The sequence below is a fragment of the Marmota flaviventris genome, chromosome 2 (genome assembly GCF_047511675.1).
Source record: "Marmota flaviventris isolate mMarFla1 chromosome 2, mMarFla1.hap1, whole genome shotgun sequence".
Taxonomy (NCBI): domain Eukaryota; kingdom Metazoa; phylum Chordata; class Mammalia; order Rodentia; family Sciuridae; genus Marmota; species Marmota flaviventris.
In genome coordinates this window covers 164,287,128-164,308,140 of record NC_092499.1, presented here as the reverse complement: position 1 = coordinate 164,308,140, position 21,013 = coordinate 164,287,128, and the positions used below count along the sequence as shown (strand labels likewise).

The following is a 21,013-nucleotide window of genomic DNA, read 5'->3' as shown; positions in this document are numbered from 1 at the left end:
TTGAATAGAATGAATTATAAACTCTTATAAAGGTAAAACAAATTGTTTTATTGGTTGAATTTTGTGATGAGAAATAATAACCATAGAGTTTTTAAGAGTTTATTGTTAGAGATAAATAAAAATTAATTTTTCTCCACCTTTTAAAAATGTTATTTTAAATTTTAATATTAGACTGCTATTTAATACTTCAAAAACTAGAGATGTTAAAATAAATTTGGGAAAAGCATTCGTGTATGAGATGTAATTAATTCTCATGTTGTACAGTGGCTTTTAATAATTAGATAGGAAAGTTAATAGAAAATTAAAGCATATGCACATTAAGGATTTAAAAAAAACATTTAAATTAAATAAAATGAAAGGGTAGCTTTTGTTGAAACTTCTTCCTGGATTGTTCTAGTAGTGAGTCTGAAAGTATTTTATGTGGAAAATTCTTTCGCCTTTGAAAAGACAGTGAATACTTGAGATAAAATATTTCCTTTATTCCAAATTCTTATTTTTATTTTTTAAGAGATGAGAAAATGTATAAAGATTCTTTGTGTCCCAGACAGAGGAAGTAGAATACAAAAAGCCATATAAAGGATGAAATTCCTATAAGAAGTTTTCTGAACCACTTAAAACAACTGGTCAGAATTCAGATTTAATTAAATTTGCTGGACTGGTGATAGGGGCAGGACAATAGCCTATTTTAAGGATAGAGTGCCAGCTTTAGCTTTAACTTTGAATTTCCTGGCCCCCAATCCACTGATGTCACTACATCAGTGTTATTTAAATGCAGGATTTTCAATTTAATTTCCTTTCAAGGGAGACATAAAAACCACAGTTTCTTTTCCAGGAAACTGCCAAAGAATCTCCCTGTGCTTTATTAAGTAAACAACTGCATTTTCAGTAAAGAAATGCAATCTAACTGGCAGCACATTAAAACATCATAGTGTAAATGTGCAGGTGAAGACCATACATTTAATTAAATAATTATTAGATTATTAATGGCATTTATGCACATTTATATACATTCTGTACTCCGTGGGAAATTGTAATTATAAAAGAGACTTAAAATACAAAAATTAAATATAAATATCTTAATCATTTCTTATAAGACAATGCCAAAAGTCCTTTTTCCCTTTTAAGCCTTGTATTAATTACAATTTCTGCTCTCATAGTTTGTGATTTTGAGCAAATTATACTGAACTTCTTTATATTGAATATAGAAAATATTTTTTGTAAACTTTAGAAATAATAACTTTGATCATGTTTTGTCTACATCTATCTGATTACTTGCTTTTATTCTTAGCATTAGAATTTTTTAAAGTTTTTTTCTGATAGTTGATTTCAATTTATATATTTGAATAGTGAGCAGTTACTATATTGAGATTATCAGAAATACTCAAGCAACTAAATAAAGTGAATTTTAGAGTTTACATATCCACATGGTATTTCTGTGGTTATTATGTATTTTCTTTCTTTCTTTCTTTCTTTCTTTCTTTCTTTCTTTCTTTCTTTCTTTCTTTCTTTCTTTCTTTCTTTCTTTCTCTCTCTCTCTCTCTCTCTCTCTCTCTCTCTCTCTCTTTCTTTCTTTCTTTTGTTCTTTCTTTCTTTTTGGTACCAGGGATTGAACTCAGGGGTGCTTAACCACTGAGTCACAACCTCATACCTTTTTATTTTTTATTATATATTTTCAAAAGGTTATTGACCGATTGCCTCCATTAAAAGCCTTTTGCACATATGTTTTCTCCTCTTACTTACTCTGCCTTCCTTTCATCTAGTTTAAACTTTCCCATCCTTCAGATTTTAACTTAGGTATCAATTACTCTTTAAGGCTTCCTCTGACCTCCTGAGCACATCAGCTCTTCCCACCCCTGCATATTTTCATAACTTATCCCTCTCCTCTATGGCCTTCTGGTAGTTTTCAGTTTAACTTTTTGGTGATCATTTGATTAATGTCCATCTCCCTGACTCCACTGGGAGCTCCATGGGGTAGGGACTTTGCGTGATTTTGCTCACCTTTCCATCCCAGAGCCCTGTGTAGAATCTGATACAGAGTCAGTTTTAGTGAGTGCTTGCTGTTAAATGATGTAAAACACCATTCTAGGAAGCACCATAACATGCTGTCTTATTTTGTACTGTCATGCTAGCTCAAAATAATTCCACTAGAACAAAAACTTCTCTATTATTTGTATGAAAAAAAAGTCTATTATCAATGGTGTCAAGGTGCTGGGTCACTCACCATTTATTCATTCATTCTATTCTAAATAACAAATGATCCTCAAACTTGGTGCTTTAAAAAAAAATAGCCATTTTTTAATTTCTGGCAGCTTATGTGAGTCAGGAATTTAGATCAGAAGTCAGAAATGAACTGTCTCTGTTCCATGGGATGTCTTACTGAGACAGACTCTAAGTTGGTGTTTGCCTACTTTTCTGACTCCTGAGCAAGGATGACTGGAGCCTTGCTTCTTCTTGTCAGCTGGGGTTCTTATTCTCCTTTGTGTAGTTGTAATCCTCTCTGTTTTTGTAGCTTCTTCACATGATATTTCTAGGACTGTAACTTATTTTCTTCCTATCAGTTCAGGGGGACTAAGAATGCAAAAGTGGAATCAACAAACCACGTTCTATTTGAGTCACAGGCCAGACCAATTTAAGAGTAGAAGGGAGTTGAAAAAGAAGATGAATACTTGGATTGGTTCATTGCCCGTGACCAAAGAACAGTTTATAATGATTTTTGTGATAGAATGAAATAAGATTTGTTGTCAATGAACTCCTAGGATGCTGGGTAGAGAAAGATAAGGGGAGCAATAATTATGGAAGCAATTTGTCATACTTTTTAAGAGTGTGGGCTTTGGGCAGACCTGTGTTTGATTTCTACCTCATCACTTGCTGTAGTTTAGTCTGTTGTCTCCTTAGTCCCAATTTCTGATCGGTTCAATTCTGAGAAGATGTATAGGAAACAGTACTCTGTAACTAATGGAGAATTCATATTATTTCAAATACAGAGGACTTTCATAAACAGTCTGTAAAGGCAACCTTATAGTTTCATTCCTCAATAGCAACACCATTTTAAAATATAATGATAATGGCATGACTAAATATTGGAAATATTGAATTATATAAAATACATTTGTAAACAACTTCTATAATGAAGAAATTGAAATGGAAATAACAAACAATTTAGAATGAGAAAAAATCTATACCATTACCTGTCAAAACTTATAGCCTAAAAGGTAAGTCTAGGAAGATATTAAATCTCAAATGTACTTAGTAGAAAGCAAGAACAGAAAAAAGAAAACACAGGCATAAAGGAATTAAGAGAAATGAACTAAGTAAAAGTTAAATCAGAATCATTCAAACCAAGTTGATCAATGATCAATAAAACTTACAGACCTTAATTGAATCTAATAACAAAAACTGATGAAAGATGGGGCTGGGGTTGTAGCTCAGTGGTAGAGTGCTTGCCTAGCATGTGCAAGGCACTGGGTTTGATCCTTAGCACCACATAAAAATAAATAAATAAAATTAAGGTATTGTGTCTATAAAAAATGATGAGGGATGTGTAAAAAGAACAGGAATATTGTAGAGATTAAGAAAAATGTTAAGAGGAGCTGGGGCTATGGTCTAGCCGTAGCACAGTTGCTTGGCATGTGTGAGGCACTGTTTTCGATTCATAGCACCATGTATAACTAAATAAAATAAAGGTCTATCAACAACTAAAATTTTTTTTAAAAAAGAAAAATATTAAGAGAATGCTATAATACCCATACATTTGAGAATCTGTGTGAAATGTATAATTTTATAAGAAAAGATAAATTGATTCAAGAAGTTTAGTTTGATCCCACACCTCAGTTTATACCCAAGGACTTAAAAATCATTATATTACAGTGACACAGCCACATCAGTGTTTATAGCAGCTCAATTCACAATAGCTAAAGTATAGAACCAACCTAGGACTCCTTCAACAGATGAATGGATAAAGAAAATGTGATGTGTATGTATGTATATATATATATATATATATATATATATATATATGCATATATATGTATATGTATATATACATATTTATCATATATGATGATGGAATATTAATATATTATGATATTAATATTACTCATCCTTAAAGAAGAATGAAATTATGGCATTTACTAATAAATAGATGTAGCTGAAGAATATCAGACTGAGCAACATAAGCCAATCCCCCAAACCAGTTTTCTCTGATATGTGGATGCTAATTCACAATAAGCATGGGGGAGGGGGGATGCTGTGCTAGGGAAGAATAAAGTTACTTTAGATTAGGTAGAGGGGAGGGGAGGGGATATGGGGGCAGGAAGAACAGTAGGATGAATCAGACATCATTAACCTAGGCACATATATGATTACATAACTGGTGTGATTCTACATTATACAAAATCAGAAGAATGAGAAATTATACTCCATCTATGTAAGAAGTAACAAAGTACATTCTACTCTCATGTATAACTAATTAGAACAAACAATAAGAAGTTTAGAAAGCTAACTAAATCAATAATCTTAGAAGAAATTAAATCAGTTCTTGTTCTTATCTTTTATCTATCTTAATTCCCTTGGGTGGGTTTATATTGATTATCCAAGACAGTAGAAGAGAACAGAGTTTTAGTTATCAAAATCTAGAAATTAAAAGCTCAGTGTGTCCTCTTTATTTACAAAATCAAAGCCATCTTCTTCATAGTCTCATCCTATGTTCAACAATCTCTCCCAACTTCTTCCATTGAACTTTCCACAAGAAGGTTCTCACCTCTTAAAATTATGTATTTCCTTTTCATGAGTCTTCTTGTTTTTTTTTAATTTGCAGAAGTTTTTTTGTTTGTTTTTAAACTTTGCTTTATTTATTTTTATGTGGTGTTGAGGCTTGAACCCAGTGCTTTACACATGCTAGGAAAGTGCTCTGTCACTGAGCTATAACCCCAGCCCCCTTTGCATGAGTCTTCTAGCATTATTTTGATACCTTAGGAATGGTACTACTCATGATTCTTTGTGTGCTGCATGGTTGAATCTCACTGGGATCTTGTGTTCTAGAATGTGAGACTTCAACCAGATTTTTGGTTTATCTCATATTTCGGATTTCAGTGATGCCAACACTCCACATCTTCCTAGTTTTTTTTTTTTCATCTGCTTTCTCAATGCTTCCTTTTAATTTAATGGTTTGAAACCTTTTATTTCTACAACTGATATTACTAAATTCAAAATATATCAGGTTTTCTAAGTTAGCAAAAGCTGAAATGAAACAAAGGATAGCATGCATATAAGTACAATTTATTGACCAGTCTTAACTAGGAACATTAATACATATACCTTAAAGAGATATTCAGCAGTGACTATATTAAAATAGCAGTACATTGTGGCTAAGTATGTTTCAAGACAACTAATTAAAACAGTGACTGTAATGTGGGATTGAAATGTGATTTGGAAATCGATAGAAAACATCTATATAAAGTATTGTTTTGTGTTGCATTTTTGGAAGTATATTTTTAGCCACTCTTAGTTAAAACTGATCAAATTTTAAATGTGTTGGAGAATGAAAGTGTACTACATTGTTTCTCTGCTTTTCATATTTACACTCCTAACATTAGACCCAGTTCCCAGCCCCTTTCTCTTTCCTACCCCTACCCCTTTATTCCTTCCAACTTTTTTTTAAGGATTTCATGAGGTATTTCTCCAAATGGTTTTCTTCTTAGGCTATATAAAAGTTTCAGCAGAGTTTCATCTAGACCATATCCAGGCAGAAAAACATGTGATCAAAAGGCTTTACTGATTGGTTTGATCTACATTCTTTACTGGTCATGTCTGATTCTACCATGGATTTATAACTCTGTGTCCCAGTGTGGTTTATTTAAAAGCATTATCTTCCCTGGGGCATACTGTCAAAATTCATTTACACTGACCCATACTTGGATTTTCTTTTTTAAGCCTTCAAATCTTTTGCTATTCCAGAGACTCCCCTAAACCTACTAAAGACTTGAAAAGTCTCTAAGGAACATGTGGGGAAAAAAACTCACTGAGACACCCTCCTTGACAGATAGGTAGATAATAGATAAGAAAATAGCAGCAGGTGGGGACTGCTCTTTGAGCAACCCTGTCTTCTGAGACTCTCCATACTAACAAGTGAAAAACAGAGGAGATGTTTAGTGTACGTGCCTTTCCATGTGATTATATATTTGAGGAAATTCAGTATATATATATATATGTTTAATTTCTTACCTATTTTTAAATATGAGATGAAGTTCATTTGACTTAGGATACATTCTTCCACAGGTTCTTTTTTTTTTTAAGAGAGAGAGAGAGAGAGAGAGAGAGAGAGAGAGAGAGAGAGAGAGAAAGAGAATTTTAATATTTATTTTTTAGTTCTTGGCGGACACATCTTTGTTTGTATGTGGTGCTGAGGCTCGAACCCAGGCTGCACGCATGCCAGGTGAGTGCGCTACCACTTGAGCCACACCCCCAGCCCCCACAGGTTCTTAAGAACTAAACAGATTATGATATTCACAAAAGTAATAGCAAATGTGAATCATCTATAGGACTAAATTTACAATGTATGTTTTAAAATTGAATTGGTTGGAAGGTGTACTGTTGAAACTTCTTTGCTCATATGGAAAATACCACTGTTTACTATTTTCTATGCAGATCTCCTGCCCCACCTTTACACTGCTAAACACTAAATAATTCACTTCCATTGAATTAGCACAGAAATAATCAGGCCTTCAGGAAAAATATCCCTAAAGCAATGCCTCAGAATGTGCTTTTTTTCTCTGTGTGTGGAAGAGGTTAATCTAGCCTATTATTGGCATAATTAGAAAATCCTGAAAATGGAGATTCACAGTTTCTATGTGAAGTGCTGCTTTAATTATGCAGCGAGAGCACAACTAAATACAGGAGGTGCTCATGTTTAGGAGTAGCAGCCACTCTTACAGGGCGCTACACCAACTCTGCATGTGCATACATGCTCATTGTTTTGTTTATTATAGGCTGTCCTCAGAGAATAATGTGTTACAAATAAAAATTGTATGTGTATGTGAAGGTAGCTTTATTTAATAGGTATCAAAGTAAATGCCTACGAATTTGTTCATAAAAACATACTGTGTGAAAAAAGAAAACATGGTCATTTATCATCTTAGTAACTTACTCCTATACTTAAAACTGGAATCTGAAGATGAAAGTGAAATTATTTACTTGTGATTGTGTAGACCCTGAAAATAGTGAATTACATTTATGAAATATTGTATTATTAAATATTGAATGCTACTTGTACTTTCATCTCTAATTTCCTTTGGGCTTAATGAATTGATTTCTTTGCACTTTTTATAATCTATAACAAAGTACTATTCTATGAATTCTCACAAATCAAAAAATTTAGCTAGTTTTCTTAATACACAGAAAGCTTCAGTGCAATTGACCTGCTGACCTTAATTCCCAGGAAACTGTCACATTACTTCTTTACTCCTTTGTCTAACTTAACAATGTGACCCCCAAATACTGCCCAGCTTTAAAGTTTCTCAGCATTGTAAGGTCAAGCTTTGGTCACCATAGTTACAGTTTAGATCTGCAGGTCAAAGGTCAAATAGATTAATGTTGTCAGACATTTCTTTAAATGGTTCTAACACTACTTTGCCATGTGGTAAACAGCTGAGCATATTTGATATGACAAAGGTATTCTTCAGTCTTACTAATATGAAGATCGAAGATCTTTGGAGAATTCAGATAGCAAGGGATTTTCCTAAAAGAACTTGCAATTTGAGGATGTGGGAGTTAGCAAAAGTAGTTAGCTATTAGATTTGCAGCATCAGATACAGATTGAAAAATAAAATGTCAAGGAGTTCAAATTACACTGTTCTGCACATCTTTGTGTTTTCTCTTTCTGTCAACAATCTAATTGATCATGTAGATTTAAAAATAGGTATCTTCCCGCCTCTGTTCATTTGTGGTTAATGATGGCATTAGATAGAAGACACAAGCTTTCTGATTAGTAGTATATGTTATTTTGGTATGACATGCAGTATTTTTTTCTTCTAATTTGGAAAGTATGCATTTAAAACAGATAAATTTGTTTTTAAAAATGAGTTTGAGAAAATTTGCTTATATTAGAGATCAGGTATATTCCCATTTGCATTTTATATCTAAACATCTTTTTATGGCCTTGGACTCTGTATTTATAAATCTTGTATTCTGTATTAGATTTTTTTTTCTTTTTTTTTGTCCTAAAAGGAAACTGTTTCCTCCATTAAGAATCAGAATGGAAAGAGAAGGGGGGGGGGGATTATATTAAAGTGAAGACTACATCTAAAATAGATTCAAGTGTTACTTTTTTTTAATAAAAAAGAAATACTCTATAAATATTTTTAATCAAAATCACAGGAATACACTTAAAGTTGACGAAGCAAAAATATTAAGTCGGATAAGTTAAGAATTAAATTTAAATATCACCAGATTAATTTTCAGACATAAATTATACTATAGAATAATTTTTAGAAAACCTCTAACATTATGGAATTTTGTAGCCAGTAGACAAAAATGTTTTTAAGCATCCGGCTTAGGTTACATTAAACATTAAAGGATGCCTGTTTCTGAAGGTTTTGTTCCCCATGTGTATTTTGTGCAGCTGTAAGATTTTAAGCTTGCTGGAGCATTTGCTCTTGATCACATACTATAAAGGTAGACAAAGGAGAGAACTAGGAAGTTTGGCAGCTGGGAGGTGTTAATATGGAATTTAGTAGCAAAGGAAGAGGGGGTTGGGGCTTTTCTAGGTGAAACAGATTGGCAGCTGGGCGGAGGAAATAAGTCCTGGAGTCTGAGAAGAACTGTAGTTCAGTTGCCTCAGAGTTTCAAATGACAAGCTAGCTTTCATGTGGATGAATGGATTGTCTCTGGTTTTACTTTCAATTCAATGAAAATCATTGCCTTGTAGATATCGAGGAAACCAACTACTCAGCAAAGACGTTAATTGCTGACCTGTTTGGCAGCACTTAGGGACATTGGTTCAACAAACTGATGGAGTATTCTGTTCAGTCATTATGCCAGGAGAATGGCAAATCAATATTTAACTACCTCACACCATTGAAATACCGGTTTTGTATGAAACTATTTGTTTACACATAGGAAGTGCACTGAAATTAAATTAAGATGATTTATTTTAAATATAGGAAAATTCTAGAGTCAAATAAAATATGAGGTTGAGTTCTAGCTTTCAGAATCAGAGATGCCATTCTATTTCTATTAAAGTTGCTCTTAGATTTTTTTTGCTCCAGATGCATTGGTAAGGTGAATATACCAGTATATTAACTATACTAATACTTAATAGCTACTTATCAAAAACATGGAATTTTTGAGATTACATTTTATTTGCTCTTCCTCCTTAAAATAATTTTTTTTAAATGCACTTCCTATGTCTTTTAATTAATTTTTTTCAGCTTAGGCATGTACACATGCCTGGCCACAAATGTACATGCCTTGCTTCTGTAGCAGCTTAGCAGCTATCCTGGGTGCACATTAAAATCATTTGAATAAGAATTGTAATGCATTCTGCTGTCATATATAAATAAAAAAATAATAAAAGAATCATCTGAGCATAATGTCTACATCACCCAAGACCAATTGAGATAGTATGGTAGAAAGAATATACCATTTGGAACCATACATTTTTTTTGGATTCTTGTCCTTCCACTTAATAGCTGTGGAAGCTTAATAGCTGTGGTGTTAGGCAAATTCTTACTGTCTGTGCCTGTTTCCTTATTTATAAAAGGGAATTGTAGTGTTTCATTTGAAGGGTTGTATGTAGATTTTCCTGGCATAAAATCTAACCTACTCCCTGGTAAATAGGATATATTCAATAAAAGACAATAGGATATGATAATAATAAATGCCACTCTCCAATTAGCTTGCTGTGGGACCTCAGACAAGTAACAGGCTTTTCAGGCTCCATTTCTTTACCTATAGAATGCAGTTAATACACCCCCAATCTCAATGAGTACTCACGAGTGTCAAATTACAGGTGTGTGGTTGTGTGAAGGTGCTTTCAAGAGTGGACAGCAATACAGAAATGGAAGGCATACCTTTTACTCTTATTGCTAAGGCTGTTAGTACTAAGCTTAAAGAAAACACCATCAAAATTTGAAGCTGTTTGTGTGGGGCATTCATTACTCCATTTATCATTTTCTTAGAAGGTTTCCTGGAATGCTCTAATGAGTTGCAGACCACACCATCACTCAGGTATTATTGAATATTTGGAGTGACAATATCCTTGAAGGTTTTTCACCACCTTGTCCTGTCGCTGTGTGGAATTTGTCTCAGTATTATGTATCACATAAAGTTAATGCAGACTTGAGGATTTTCTTTGGCTTTTTTCAACTCTGTACATCCCTTTTGGCTATAAATTAATTAATATGTGTTGCTGAGAATCGAACCCAGTGCCTCACAAATATTAGACAAGTGCTGTACCACTGAGCTATAATCCCAGCCCTAAATACTCTTCTTTAGAAGAGCTAAATTGCCTGATCCCATTCCCTGCCTCCTTTTTGAGCTTACCTTGGTATTTCTTTACCTGCAGATCTTTGTAAAAGCCTAAGAAGAGGTCTGGGGTTGTGGCTCAGTGGTTGAGCACTTGCCTAGCATGGGTGAGCCACTGGGTTCGATACTCAGCACCACATATAAGTAAATACATAAAAAGGTCCATTGACAACTAAAAAATATTTTTTTAAAAAAAGCCTGAGTGTCAGACACCAATTGTGTTACATTTGGCCAGAGTTGTCCACCTCCTATCTTTTGCTTTATTTAATTCACATTTCTTTGCCATTAGTATGTTCTTTTATATTTAGAGAATTTTTTTTACAATGAACATAACTTTCTTTTGTTGATTCACATTTCCATTGATCTATGTCACATATAAGGAGCTATATCAAATATTGCTATAACTTATTATTACCCTTGAGTTTATAGGCCAACAGCTCTGTGACTTCTCCAAAGTCAGGATTCTAAGTAATTAAATTTCTTATTTTCCAGTAGTATTGAACATTAGTTCATGGTATGCATTCACAAGAGTGCAAATTGTAATGGTCAACTGTTCTCACAGTAAAATAGTTTTGTGCAGTTCCTATTTTATATAATGTAAGTAGTCATGTTTTTCAAACATATCATGCATAAGAACTACAGGAAGAGCTTATCAAAACAGATTGTTAGGTCACACCTCTAGATTTTCTGATTCAGTACCTCTGGCATGGTACCAAAATTTCCAAGCCATGCTGTTCTTGTTCCAGTTTTGGTGACCACAACAAAGGACATAGTAATGTGGTGGTCACCAAGTTGCCTTGCAAAGTTGGTCACCACCCCCGACCCCGGTCTTCCAGGAGCAGGGTACTCATTCCATAAATGCAAGAAATATAGAAATAGTGGTCCCCAAACCCCCTGAGAAGAGAAGAACTCCTCAGTTGAGAAGAGCTTCCATAAAACTACATTCCCCTTCCTACTGCAGACCACATAAAATAACAGTACAATGCAGGGAGTACAAAGGTCCATCCTTCTTCCCTCTGTTCAACATAACTTTAAGGGGCCAGTCCCGCTCCAGATAATTCTGTTGCCATTGCATCTCAATTCAACTTTTTTCTCTGCTTAATCTCACTTCTCTTACTCCCAAGAGCACTCTCTTATTAGCCTTTATCTCAGGGTCTGTTTGAGAGAATTTGGCCTGCAGCAATAGACAATAAAACAATGTTGTATCTATTAAGTACATATCTGACAGAAATTCAATGTGTAAAAACATGAGGAAGTTTGTATGTGTGAGTGTGTGTGTGTATGGTTTATTTGTAATAATTCATGAGACTCTAGCCATCTAAATTCACCATCAAAATTGCTTAGTAGGGTAATGCCTAAGTTCTTGATTCTCTGAGATCTATCATTAGTTTTTCCTTAGCTACTATATCTACTATATCTACCTGGGCATGTCAGTCCTTTTCTTTTTAGGCAAATATGATCAATGTCTCCCTTTCTGTTTATCTGTGTTCTGGTTGCAAAATCATCCCCACAGTTGCCATTTGCTACATTTCATCTACAACGGATGTTTTTCAAGACAGGTTTCATGTCTTTCATGAAGTAGAGTTTTCTTCGGTGGTTTAGAAGTAGGACAATTCCCTCCAAATCTCTCCTATCTAAAATCTCAGATGTGTTTCTCTCCAAACACTTTTACAAACAATAATAACAATTGGTACTGGTACTTCTTATGTGCCAGGCACTAGTCTAAACACTTTAGAAATAGTAACTCTTTTAATTCTCACAGTAGCCTTAGGAAAGAGATACTATTATTCTTATTTTAGAAAATATTCACATATAATTCATATGTAATTTACCCATTTAAAGTATACAATTTAATATTTGTATATTATGTATTTTTAAATTTCTAATTATAAGAAATATATAACATAAAATTATTCATTTTAACAATTTTAAGTGTGCAATTTAGGGGCATTTAGTACATTTACAATAGACTAAATTTAGCACATTTACAATGTAACCATCATCACTGCTTATTTTAAAAACTTTTACTATAGATAGAAACTCTGTAATCATTAAACAATAATTTCCTATTTCTTACCCTCAACCCTTTGTAACCTCACAGAGTAATCTCTGTGCTTATGAATTTGCTTATTCTAGCTACCTCAAGTAAGTGAAATCATGCAGTATTTATCCTTTTGTGTGTTGCTTAGCATAATGTTTTCAAGGCTTATCCATGTTATAGCAAATATTAGAATTTTATTTGTTTTAAGGCTAAATAATAATTCATTGAATATATATAGTATATATATATATATATATATATATATATATATATACACACACACACACACACACATATATGTATACATAACATTTTATTCATCTATTCATCTGTCGTTAGACACAAATTATTTCTACCTTTTGGTTATTGTGACTAATACAGAAATGACCATTGGTGTACAAGTATCTGTTTGAGTTCTATTGTCAGTTTCTTTGGATACATACCTAGGAGTGGAAATACTGGGTCTTATGGTAATTATGTACTTAACATTTTAAGAAACTGTGGAACTATTTTCTGTAGTGGCTATACCTTTCACATTTTCACATATGAGTGCTCCAAATTTTTCACATCTTTCTCAAGACTTGTTAATTTCTGGCTTTTATTTTAGCCATCCTTCTAGGTGTGAAGTGATATCTCACTGTTGTTTTTATTTTTATTTTCCTAATAATTAATCATGTTGATCATCTTCTTATGCTTACTGGCTATTTGTGTATCTTTGGAGAAGAATCTATTCAAATCCTTTCCCCATTTGTTTTAGAGGAGTTTAACACATGATATTCAAATGCTTTTCTAATGCTAAGGTAGTCTCTTCACTCATTTGCTAATGTTCTTTGACACGCAAATTTTTACTTTTGATGTCCAATTAATCTATTTTACTTTTGATGTCCAATTAATCTATTTGTTCCTTGTGCTGTTAGTGTCATACATGACTCTCTTGCCAAATGCAAGGTTAGGATGATTTACCCTTAAGTTTTCTTCTAAGAGTTTCAAGGTTTAAGTTCTTATATTTAGGTTGTTGGTTTATTGTATATAATATGAAGTGAGAGCTCTATTTCATTATTTTGTGTGTGGAAATCCAGCTATCCTGCCACCATTTGTAGAAGAAATTATTCTTTCCTTGTTGAGTAGCTTTCCCCCAAAACAATTAATCATAGGTGTATGAATTTAGGTCTGGACTCCCAATTGGTCTGTGTGTCTATTCTAATGCTACTCTCACACTATTGGTCTGTGTGTCTATTCTAATGCTACTCTGTGTGTCTATTCTAATGCTACTCTCACACTATTTTGATACCATTAGCTTACTACAGTAAATTTTAAAATCAGGAAGAGTGAGTTTTATAACTTCATTCTTTTCAAACTCACTTAGCTCTTCAGGGATTTTTACAAATCATTTATGTTATGCTTTTATACTATTGGTATTCAGTGTGTCTTTGACCAGGCTTGCCTTTTTTCTTTTAGATTATATTCATGTAGCCACTATCATAATACATTAGAATTTTTTTGTAAACTGTTTCCTCTCCTGATTTATAGTTCTCTTAGTATAAGTCTATTCCCCTTTACTCAAAATTCCAAATGTGAACTAAATCCTGTCCTGACCAGATCTTTTTTGGAATCAGAGACTTGTCTGTATTGATCTGAGTCTATTTATTTATTTTTTTAAATTTCTCCTTAATATGAGTATTCATATATTTTACAACAGAACTATTCATATCTTTGATTAGATGGTACTATCTGAGATTTCTATGGGAATGTTATATATTGTTTGTGAACCATATTTTCTTTGTAAAATTGAAGTGATTCTGAATCATGATACATATTTTCCCCCAAAGGTTTTGATTGTTGTCCTGTATTTCTACTTTTGAGAAATATAAAAGAAAGTCTCTAAAGAAAGTATGATAGTTTCTCTGTTGAAGTAGTTCTTTTAAGTGTTGATGTTTAATCTGATCTTTTTAAAAAAGTGTTATAAAAAGAATACCTGTTGGAAGGAAAACCATAGTGGAGTGAAGCCAAGCATATTGGACATGTTTTTTCACTAATATTATTTATCACTTACAAAACAATGCATATTATAAGAAGCAAGATAGTGATATTAAGGAATAGTGTGGGTAGGGCTTCTTGTATAAAGGTGTTATATGAAGAACATGTGTGTTCATCCCTTTATTGAAAAACAGATTCTTGTCTTCATTATGTCTGTACCAAAATTCAACACCAAGATAGTAGTTGCTGCCTTGATTGGCATCAAATCAGTTGTTTACTTTACTACTCACATGATGGGAGAAAGAAAGACATATAGACACTTGTCTCAACCGTGTAGTTCCATGAACCAAGTAGGTTTTAGAAGTTCTGGTTCTGAAAAAAATGATAGTTTTTGATAGGTTTCAAAAAATAAAACTTTACTAGTAAAAAGGATGTTTTGTTCATTTTAACATCATAAATGTACCATATATTCTATAATTGGATTGATTCAATGGGATTGATCCTGAAAAGGATGACATATTTTTATTGTATATGAGTGATCTACAAATTTGTCAAGTATTTTGTTTTCCTGGAGGATTTCTCAAACAAAAGTCATTTTTGAGCCACCTTTTACATTTTTACCATAACTGAATAATCCTCTATTGTTATTCATTTGGAGCTATTTTCATAAACTAGCTTTTAACAGAAGGAAATTTTTTGTAACTGTCAGAAGAACCAGTATTTTTCAAATAAATACATATCTACTACAATTAAAAAACTATGTTCGCTACCTAAAATAAACTCAAAAGTCACTGAAAACAAAACACCAAACTCTCAGGAAAATGCCCTAAGTTGCAAACAGCAATTTGATGCACTTTTCAAGGGGATGCAGTTGTAGGAAGAACTGGGAAAACCCACAGAATTTTCCCCAACACTGTAATTATGAATGCATTAGTGCCTTCTTTTAAGAACAGCTTAAGTACTAATGAAGGGTACTTATATATTTCTTGCATTCCTCATTGTATGCAAGCAATCTATTTACATGTCTGCTGTCCCAGACAGAAATTTCTCAGCTGAGGAAATTGTTTTAGCCATATTTGTTACTCCATGGCAGCACAGTGACAAGTAAATAATATACAAACAAACAAACAAACAAAAACCTATGCCTTTTGTTCCTGTGTGCACATTGAACCTCTTGGTAAAATGATAATGCTAGTTTAGAAATGTTTGGATTTTGACTCCTGTCTTTATTATTGTATTGTCCTAAGCACTTCAACTCAACTGCAGAGACTGGCCTTTTGTAAAAGGAGAGGTCTGCTAATGCTAGCCATTTATTCCAAAGGTATAGAAATACTTTATAAAGTCCTACAATGACATCATATTGGCAATGGAAATCAGATTTTCTAACTTATTGACATAGTGCATTTAAATATAGTAGTTAATCAAATATAATTTGTATTTAGAGAATTAATATTGATTAGAGAAATTCTAGTGACTTTGTCTTTTCTAAACACTTCAAAAATTTTATGTGTCAGTAATTAGGATAGATCTTTCATTTAAGGTGACTGTTTTAAAGAGATTAAAAAATGTTATTGTTAGAATTGAAAACCAAATTTTCAATAAGTTCAACTTTTATTTATTAAAGTAGTAATAAAAAATATGACCTTTGGTTTCTCTTGGTTCTTAGGTTTGTATTTATTTGATAGAAGGCAAATTATAATTTCATTAAATATTTTAAGTTTTATAACTTAAGATATAACCAAGTCATTGAAAATGTAGATACAAATCTCTTGTTATTTTCATGTTGTTTTTCATACTGACTGTGCATTTCTTAAACTTTGCACATTAAAATGTTTTATTTAATAGTTTCTTATGCTTCTTGGAAGCATAGTCTTGGTAAGAGAAGATTTAAGATTTTAAAATAGTTGGGAAAAGTAGAATAAGTTCATTGTGTTTCTTATATTACTTAATTCTGATTAGTACAGTCCAGTTGATACTTCTAGGATTAAATTAATAAACACCTGAGATTTTTAAGTCACAGACTTTTAAAAGAGAAGAGAGCCACTGGGAAATGAGTTTTTGATTGTTAGGCTACAAAAATAATTAGTATCATTTAAAATTATTAGTTTAGAGCTTTTATTCACTTGACTAAGAGTAAGAAAAAAATAAAGTTGTTTTTGAGAAAACTGTGGAAAATCAAGGCTTTTAACATATTATAATTGGCACCAGCCATAACTGGCACCGAAAAAGGAAATGAACTAAAGTTGTGTTAATATAAACACAACTGTTTTGTTTCCATCTGAAAAATGAAAGGTTTTTGATGTCCCCTGGTGTGGATAATTATTGGAGAGAAGACTATTGCTAGTCTACATTCCACTGCAGTTGATTTTTAAATATGGAACTAAACAGGAAATGTCATGAGTGATGTGACCATCTGTCAAATATAAATGAAGTCTGAGTAAGTGAATGTAATCTGCACAAAACAAGGCAAATTCATTGGAGTAGAGTCTGAAAGATTTTAAACTCAAGAAGCCATGAGCCTTGTACATAATGTTTATTTTACAAACTTGTAATTCTCGTGCAATTGGGTTTATTGTCACAACTGTGGTAATTTTTGCTAAGTGAATTTAAATACCATCTCATTCTAGTTGCAAAGCTTCCATATGATAACCTTTAGAGTATCTGGAATTCTTTAGGGGTTCTTTTGTTGTTAGGAGTTTTTCCTAGCCAAGAAACCTGTTTTCACAGTAATTATAGTTGGAATGCAGGTAAGAGGAAGGAAGAAACACAAAGGGTGCTTTATATAATCCCACCTCTTTCCTCTGTTCAAAGATGTCAAAAAGAAATCAGGGATTGTTAAGACTCATACTGAGGGATTTATAGAAGCCGTCAAATTGGTGACAAGTTACAATGAAAACTTTTCATTGTAAATGCTTTCAGCTAACAGTATGACATCTCATCTTAGTAATCAGTGGAGAAAAAGTTCTTTCAGGCAAAGTAAAGTGTGTTCTAAAGTGAATTATTTGTGTGTGTGTGTGTGTGTGTGTGTAAAATGGAAATGAGATAGAGTAATCATTTAAATAAAATTTTAAGAGTAAAATGATACATCTGTATTTTAGTTATACTTGTTATATACATTTTTTATTGAAATGTAGATAGCTGTACCTTTATCAAATTACAGTTTTATTATTTCATTGCTGTTTACATTAACTTCCATTAACTCTGTTTTGATTCATAGTTTATAATGGACCACAAAAATTACTTTCATCATTTCACAATTTTAAAATAAGTATCAACATTGGGCTATCCTGTTCCTTTAATGGACCAGTTTAATCCTTAGTAATGTAGCCCTTTAAAGTCTACATGTCAGAGATAGCATTTTTACTTGAAGAAAGTAAACATAAAAGAACTTTAAAGTTTTTGGCATCTATTTCCTTTACTGATTTTAATGGACTTCCAAAACATCAAGGGCAGTGGGTGGCCTCTTACTTGTAGAAGGAAATTTCTTTTCCATGTTGACCTCTTACCTGGAACACATTTTCTCTTTTTAAAATGATATTTGGTATGTTAGCTTATTGAAATGGTAAATCATGGTGTATTCTTTTCCAGAGGTCAGTTTGAAATACTGCCTTTTACAAATTTCAAATGACTTAAAAACACAGACATATGAATTTATGCCCCGATAAATATACTATATATCCCAACGAACTTGTAAAGATGTGTGCATCTTGCACTAATGAGTATAAATTGCATATTACTATTTATAAAGATTATATATATATTTACTTTTATTTATTTCAATGCTTATTTGTTGAAGGCATGCATATTTACTGAAGACTTGCTGTATACGTATATAGCTAAAACAGTTTACCTAATATGTGCCAGGTCCTTTGCTAAAGGTATTCAATGCCATATATTATTAGTCTTCACCATAATCTTGAGATAGGTATTCTGTTTTTATCTCCATTTACTAAATGAGGGCATGAAGATAATATATAGAGATTCACCCAAGGACATATTATTAATAAGTTGCAATTGAAACTTTCATCCAATTTTATGTATAGCTATATTATACAGTAATAATCTGTAAAGTTTATTTTGTAGAATTCAGTTCCCTAAAATAATACTGTGCTGATAATAGCCATTCATTTCCCCCAGATTCTTCTTTTTCTTCTTTGATGCATTTTCCCCATTTCCTTTGTTTGCAATGGAGAAGAGAGGCCAAGACTATAGATAGCTATGACATAATGATATAGCCCTGGATGAGAACACCAAGAAAGTATGGAGAAAAATTAGGGTTGAGGATAGACACCAGGGGAACACCAGTGCCATGAACAAAATTATGCCTTAGGAAAATAAATCTGACAGCAGATAAACTCTGCCTGAGGAAGAAGAAAACATTTAACAGCCAAAATCATTTAAATGTATGGACTCCAGATTTAGTCTTCCAATAGGAAGTTGAGAAAACAATTTATAAGAAGTCACAATTTTTCTAGTGAATTCTTAGCTTTGCCTTTTGTTTATGGCTTCATATTTCATCATACTCTTTACTGAAACTTTTTATTGACTCCCAGCACTAATTTTTGGAGTTGTGAGTTCTCAAAGTTTGCTATCCGCGCTATAAAGTAGAGCTTCCTGTGAAGCAAATATTATTTATATAGTTTGCAGATGAAAAGGAGATAGAATTGGTCAAATTTTTGCGGAGTAACACAGTTGGAAAGAAGTTTCAGGAAGAAGATGTGTAATGAGGTGTAAAAGCCCAGGACTTTTACTAGGCTACATTTGCCTTTTAATAAGATTACAGTTTTTATCTCAATAGAAGATATTTATGGTATTGAAGATATTGATGAGTATTGATTTTTTTATATATTCAACTCCTAAATTTCCCTGTGGTTATTCACTAGAATATTGCACCAAAGTGATTTTTTTTTTCCTGAAAATAGTACTCTCTTTTTTAAATACTAGATCATTTTGATTTTAAGTATTTTGATGAAAGTCTTATAAAAGTAATACACTTCTTTGCTTAACATACAACAATGGGTACAGTTTAACCATTTCTTAATAGTTTTTGGACAACATGAAGATTTTTTGTTACACATTGCTGGATTACAAAGACCATTAGCCTGTTAACCATATAATTCTAGATTATTATGCTGTCTAAAGTCTTATATCTGCTTTTTATAATTAGTCACTACTGTTGATGTAAAACTGCCAGTGGTATTTGTGCTATTCCATAACAAAATCCTGTCTCCCTTCTAATCAGTATGGGTAATCTAATTGGGTTCCCAATCAGTATGACACTGTGCCAAATATCATGGCACAGTGAACAATAACAAATAGCAAGATTGAATACTCCATGCATATGTAAATACCTGAGTAGCTCTCATGATTTACAAGGACTTTGTGGCTATAGTAAATATAAGCATTGTGCAGGGGTTTCTTTCAACTATCTTTTGGCTTGTCAGGTAGATTCTAGATAGTTGAAGTTGTCAGAAAGTAGCCAGTGCATAAATGAGGTGCCACTAAATCACTTTCCTCCACCCTTTGGATTTAGGAGTCATTAGGACATATGAGTAACTTGAGACAGATAGGGGCAAATCTGAGCTATCAAAACAACAATGTGCTTTAGGGGATTTTTAGTTTATTTGGTCAGTAATAAATGGCATTTAGAGTAGATCCTCAGCTTTTGTGTGGATGAAAGTAGGAGGTTAGATATGTGCTGAGATTGTTAGAGCACTCTGTTGAGCCATCACTGAGCCTGCCTCTTTCACATTAAAGATATTGAGAAGCAGGATACAGAATATAAGTCTCATTTTGGGGAAGCAACTGATGGTAACCTCTTCTCAGGAAATCATGGATTAGTTTTGTTCTCATTTTTTCTTTTAATTGAGGTAGAGTGCAGATAACCCACAATTAGCCTTTCAAAAATGTATAATTCAGTGGCATTATTCATTTGCAGTGTTGTACGTCCTCTTTAGTTTTCAAAACGTTTTCATTACTACAGAAAAATACTTCATACTCATTGAAATATTCTTTCTCCCTCTTCTTTTCTCCCCAACCCCTGGCAACCACTAAATCTGCTTTCTGTGTCTATGGATTCACTTATTTGGGATATTTCATATAAATATCATATAAAATACTTGACTTTTTTGTGTCTGGCTTCTTTCACTTAGCATGTTTTTGAGGTTTCTTCAAGTTATATAACCTGTATTAGCACTTTATTATTTTTCTTTATTACCAAATAACATTATGTATGTGTGTGTTTATTTATATATAAACCTATATACACCTCAGTTTGTTTATTCATTCCTTGATAGACATTTGGGTTGTTTTTATCCTTTGGTTATTATAGGCATGCTATAAACATTTGTGTACAAGTTTCTGCGTGAACATATGGTTTCATTTCTCTTAGGTATATATCTAGGATAAAATTCCTGGGACGCATGGTAATTCTGTATTTAACTTATTGATATCAGGTTTTTGTCTCAGTGTAAA

At 32.6% G+C, this 21,013-nt stretch overlaps 1 protein-coding gene across 5 annotated transcripts in view; it reads left to right on the top strand.

The window, feature by feature from the left end:
- Macrod2 (mono-ADP ribosylhydrolase 2) overlaps nt 1-21,013 on the top strand; it is a 1,986,218-nt gene that overhangs the window by 348,989 nt on the left and 1,616,216 nt on the right. The gene's annotated exons all lie outside the window — the stretch shown is intronic.